This window comes from Chrysemys picta, chromosome 1 (assembly GCF_011386835.1).
Source record: "Chrysemys picta bellii isolate R12L10 chromosome 1, ASM1138683v2, whole genome shotgun sequence".
Taxonomy (NCBI): domain Eukaryota; kingdom Metazoa; phylum Chordata; order Testudines; family Emydidae; genus Chrysemys; species Chrysemys picta.
Window position 1 is genome coordinate 199,319,414 of NC_088791.1, and position 6,000 is coordinate 199,325,413.

A 6,000-nucleotide genomic window follows, 5' to 3' on the forward strand; every position below is an offset into this window, starting at 1 on the left:
GTCACTGCGCTTCAGGGCAGGGGACAGCAACTCACAAAGTTCCAGGAAAGTTCCCTTCCGCATGCGAAAGTTTCGCAGCCACTGGGATTCATCCCAGACCTGCAGCACTATGCGGTCCCACCACTCAGTGCTTGTTTCCCGTGCCCAGAATCGCCGTTCCACGGCATCAACATGACCCATTGCCACTGTGATGTCCTCGGCGCTGGGTCGCCTGCTTTCTGACAGGTCTGTGCTACTCTCAGACTTCAGGACATCACCGCGGTGCCGTAGCCTCCTCGCCTGACTTTTCTGCATCTGCCTCAGGGAAACCTTTATGATAAGCTGCGAGACGTTGAGAGCGGCCACAACTGCAGCGATGGTCGCAGCGGGCTCCATGCTCGGAGTACAGTGGCGTCCGCGCTGTCAATGACTGGAAAAGCGCGCGAACTGTTTTCCCGCCGGCGCTTTCAGGGAGGGAGGGCGGGAGTGATGGACGGATGACGACAGTTTCCCAAAAGCACCCTCGACTCATTTTGTTACCCAGAAGGCATTGCCGGCTACACCCAGAATTCCAATGGGCAGAGGGGACTGCGGGAACTGTGGGATAGCTGACCACAGTGCACCGCTTCGAATGTCGACGCTATCACCGTTAGTGTGGACGCACAAAGTCGAATTACTGTCCTTAGTGTGGACACACACGTTCGACTTTGCAATATCGATTACAAAAATTCGATGCAAGTAAAATCGAACTACTCTCGTAGTGTAGACAAGGCCTTAGGCTCAGATTCTACAATCAGCTGCATGCAGTTGGGCCCCTGAACCATGCACGAGCCCCGGTGAAGTTAGTGGAGTTCTCTGACAGTGCAAGTGTCCACCTGAAAGGATCCAATTGCGGGGGGGGGGGGGGGGGGAGGAGGGGTCATTTCTTCTGTGTGAAGAAAATTCTGCCAGTGAATTGGCTGATATAATTATTAGTAATTTGTGTATATTCCTGCCAGAGGTAGCCACAACAACTTTCCGTACATTTTACAGGGATGTTCATCATGGGTGTCCCATTGTGGTATAGCTCTTGCTGTGTAGCCATATGAAGAAATGAAAATTAAGCCAAACCAATTTAAATCTAAGGCCAGCAGAAAACTGTTCTTTGACTAACGACCCCACACCCACCACCCTGGATGAAATCTTGTGGCTAAAGTGGAGGGATGGGAGTCAGGAGACCTCGAGTCTAGTCCCAGTTCTGCCAAAGATATTCTGTGTGACCTTAGTTAAATCATGTAACTCTCACTTCACCACAGAGGCGGAGAAGCCACAGGAATCCCTTTGGTTTCTCCATCTCTAGAAAAGGGATAATAATTCTAACCTGACAGCGAGCACTGGATGAATTATTTGCAGCAATTTTTTTCTGTTTGCAAACTATTCACAAGAATACCTAGATTGTTACAAATTTATTCATTATCAATCATTATTTGATACATGCCTTATGTGATCATATTTCATCCAATGGATGGTTGGCAAACTATTCACTATGACAGCTGCTTAAAGCATTTATACTATGCAATTAGTCAATTAAGTCATGATACTGTTTCTGCTTCCTGACAGGATTATGTCTAAGTCCACAAAGAACTTTCAAGATGACATCAACATAGCTGACACAATTTCATATTTGCACAAATGTTCACAAGACTTTTCCTTTTCGCAAACAATCTTATAAGCAAAATTTTGCTCACACAAATGGTTGTGAAAAGTAATCAAAGGAGTTGTGTCTGAATACTTTTGTGCAGCATTCAAGCACCAAGGGGGTTGGTCTGGTGGTAAAGACGCTGGCTGGGGACTCAGGCAAATTAGGTTCAATTCCTGTTGTAACACAGCCTTCCTCTGTAACCTCAGACAGGTCATTTAACTTTTAGGTGCCTTGATTCCCCCTCTGTAAAATGGGAATAACACGGACCTATCTCACAGAGGTATTGAGAAGACCAATAAATTAATGATTGTGAAGGGCTCAGATACTACAATGATGGAAAACAAGTATCTAGATAAGATAAGGCTGGAGACTTTACCACATCTGTTTCTAAAAGAACTTGGCATGCTTTGTTACATAATGCAGAGGTACAATTTCTCTGCTGAAACAGTAATAGCTGATACCCAAAGAAGATACATTCCTGCAAGGGCAATTTTGATCAGTAAAATGGATTTTTACTTTATTTTAAAGATACTTTTTTAAATTACTGCATAACAGGCTGTGGTTCTCCATAACATTAATAATAACTAAGAACATTTATATGAAATGACAAACCTATATATTGAAAATATAGGTGAACTAAAAACTGAAGTCAAATTGTCTAAAACCAGCATGGTCTGACTCTAAGAACTAAGTTACAACTGTATCTGAGAACTTTCATTTATTACTTGCAATAAATAGCCTTTCCTTCTAAAACACCTCTTTGTGGGAGAGATTAGCAGTACAAGTGCAGCATATTTCTGCTGTGTAGAAGTTGCTTATTTTAGAATAACGGACGTCACACATTGGCCCTGCGTAGAGCACTCCTTGGAAGAGGACCACAGATCCACTTAACACCAAAGTGCAATCATGAAGCCCATTGAAACTGAAGTCTCTTTACAGTGCAAATATTGAAGGGGTTTCTTATTTGTGTAAAGCTGGACAATTGCTCCACTCACACAAAATGCTTACACGTTGGCTATGCAGGAGGAAAAGCTCATCACATCATAGAGCATGAACATTTCAAGGTGAAATGCTGGTGCTGGGGAGAACTTCTGTGTTTTGATGAAGTAAAGTAGTCTGAGTGAATAGGATAGGGTTACCATACGTCCGTTTTTTCCTGGACACGTCTGGCTTTTCGACAATCAAACCCCTGTCCGTGGGGAATTGCCAAAAAGCCGAACATGTCCGGGAAAATGCCGGCCGGGCACTTCCCCTCCCGCGGCTGCTCTGCTCCTCCCCTGACTCTTCGGCTCTGTTTAAGAGCCGAGCTGCCCGAGCGCTATGGGCTTCAGGCAGCCCCCTTGCCTCCGGACCCCAGCCGCCAGCCGGGCACTTCCCCTCCCGGGCTCCGGCGGTGCAGGGTCCGGGGAAGGGGCGGAGTTGGGGCAGGGCTGGGGGTTGGTAATGGGCGGGGCCAAGGCCCCGTGGAGGGTCCTCTTTTTTTATTTGTTAAATATGGTAACCCTAGAATAGGAATTACCTGCAAACCCCATACGCATACCTTGGGAGGTTAGATACAAATGCAGGCCACATTTTTCTCTTTAGAAAAGCGGAGTCCTGATAAATTTATACACATCGGGCCTGAGTCTCCGCTCCGTTAAATCAATTTTATGGCTGTGTAATGCCAGTGAAGTGACACCAGTTTTACATGATACGAGGAACCAGGTCCAGATTCTACAAATGGATATTCACACTGCCATTTCCTGAAACTCTTTAACACCATTTTTATAGCAGGTATATATTGGAAAACTATAGAGAAACATAGTATCAGGAAAAGGTTATGATCTGGCCAAACCAGCCCAGCCTTGTTTGCTTGAATTATGGTATTTATTCCCACCTTTCGGTCTTTGCACTGTAATTCTTCTGGTCTTCTCTAGGAAAACAAAATCTCTAGGCCTCAGATTCATACATAGGGAGTCGAATGCTTCCTCTGGTTATTTCTTCAATATATTGACAATGAAGCAGTTGTGCCTAAGATAGGGTGACCAGACAGCAAGTGTGAAAAATCGGGACAGGGGGTGGGAGGGTAATAGCAGCATATATATATATATATATATATATATATATAAAAAATCAGGACTGTCCCTATAAAACCAAGACCTCTGGTCACCCTAGCCTAAGATCACTACTGACTTGTCATTTGCTAGGGGCCAGATCCTCAGCTGGTGTACATCAGTGAAGTTCTGTTGAAGTCAATGGCGTGATGCTGATGGACACCAGCTGAGGATCTGGCCCCTAAGGTTTAATGTTCATCATTTCATTTCTGAAACCCTCCCTGGTATAAACCTTTCTCTGTCCAGCTCACGGAGTCCTCTCATCATTTTGAAAAAAAACTCTTTTAAGTCTTCTTTGCCAGTGAAAACATGGCCAAGGACACACCCTCCATCTGTCCTCATCATTTATTTACAACTTTCAGACCGGTTACTCACTTTGCTGTTGTCTCTCCAAGGATGTGGCAGCAGTACTTTGTATTTCTACGGAATCTCCTTTATCTGAGGAGCAGGGGTGGCAGGTTTGTATAATTTTTGGTGGTGCCCAGAACGGGTCCAAGTCCTGCCCTCCCCCCCCCCACTCCCTTTGTAAGCCAATATATATATATTTTTTAAAATAATGTAAAAATGGACTGGAAACAGTAAGCATTTAACAGTTTTCCTATATTGCACAATGTGGGGTGGGTGGGGTGGGATGGGGGAATGAGGGCTGTGGCTGGTAGTGAGGGCTCTGGGGTGGGGCTGAGGTATTTGGGGTGCAGGAGGGGCTCAGGGCTAGGGCAGACAGTTGGGGTGTGGGGGGGATGAGGGCTCTGGCTGGGGGTGAGGGCTCCGGGGTGGGGCCAGGCATGAGGGATTGGGGCTGCAGAGTGCCCCGGGGCTGGGGCCAGAGAGGAGGACTCCCCCCAGCCCTCTCCTTGCCGGCAGCAACGAGCTCTGGGGGGAGGTACCCTCCTCTCCGCCCTGGCAGCACACTCACCCCACACCACTGTCACTGCATGTGCTCTTAGGGCCCCTCTCAGGTCCAGGAAGCTCCCTTGCCTTCCCTGTGGTGGGTGCCACGGGGAGGGGGGGCTGCCATCACCTGTGCGCCTCCTCCCCTCCTCAGGCAGCAGTGCAGCCGCCGCCTCAGTCTGCCGCTGGCACCGCTCCCTTTTGTAGCCAGCGGCGGCCAGCGAGGAAGCACAGTGCGGAGTGGCAGGGCAGCCACCCGCTGTGCAGGGCACAGGGATGCTCCGGGGGAGGTGTGCGGGGGTGGCAGGCTGGGCTGGAGGACGCTCCAGGGGAGGCGCGTGGGGGCCATAGGCGCTGACTCCGTGGGTGCTCCAGGGCTGGAGCACCACGGAAAAAAATTGGTGGGTGCTCAGCACCCACCGGCAGCTCCCCATGGCCCTGCCCCGCCCCCCTGTTCCAGTTTACCACTGCCTCCTCTCCGAGCACGCCGCCGTGTCCTGCTTCTGCCCCCCCTCCCAGCGCTTGCGCCGCAAAACAGCTGGATTTGCAGGACAGGGAGGGAGGGGGAGGAGGGGAAATGCAGCGCGCTGGGAGAAGAGACGGGATCAGGGCGGGGATTTGGGGAAGGGATCCAATAGGGGCAGGGAGGGGGCGGAGTTAGGGCAGGGTCAGAGGTAGGGGGTGCGGGCACCCACCGGCGCCGATGGTGGGAGCGGCAGGCTGGGCCGGGGGAGAGACCCGGCCCCCAACATTGGTGGAGTCAATATAACTTGCCACCCCTGCTGAGGAGCTCAGAATGGTTTGCAAACATGTGCTCAACCTCACTGCAACACCCTGGGAGGTTCCATTCTAAGGCATGTAGATTTAGGATTCCTTTCAGTCATCATAGCCAAAGAATGGACTTGTGGTTACAGCACTAGCTGGGAACTCCCAAGGTCTGGATTTGATTTCCAATTCTGCCACTGACTCTCTGTGCTGTGTTGGGCATGTCACTTAATTTCTCTGTACTTCAGTTCTCCATCTGTGAAATTTGACATAACACTTGCTGTATTCTCTATTTAGGCTGAGACCTCTTCTGGGCAGGGTCTATTCTTTACTATATATACAGGCACCACCTAACACGATAGGACCCCAACTGCGGTTACAGAAGGGAACAGCTACTTAATTGTACAGCACCATTACATGACCCCTGCACATTTCTACCTCCTCTGGTGCAGAAACCACAGAGCACAAACCAATGTTCCTCTGAGCTCCAGGACATTCTGCTGTGCTTATTATCATGAAATGTGTTTGCTATGGTGGCCAATGCCCAGTTCCGCACTTCCCTTCAGTCAAGCATGCCTCTGATTTCCCATG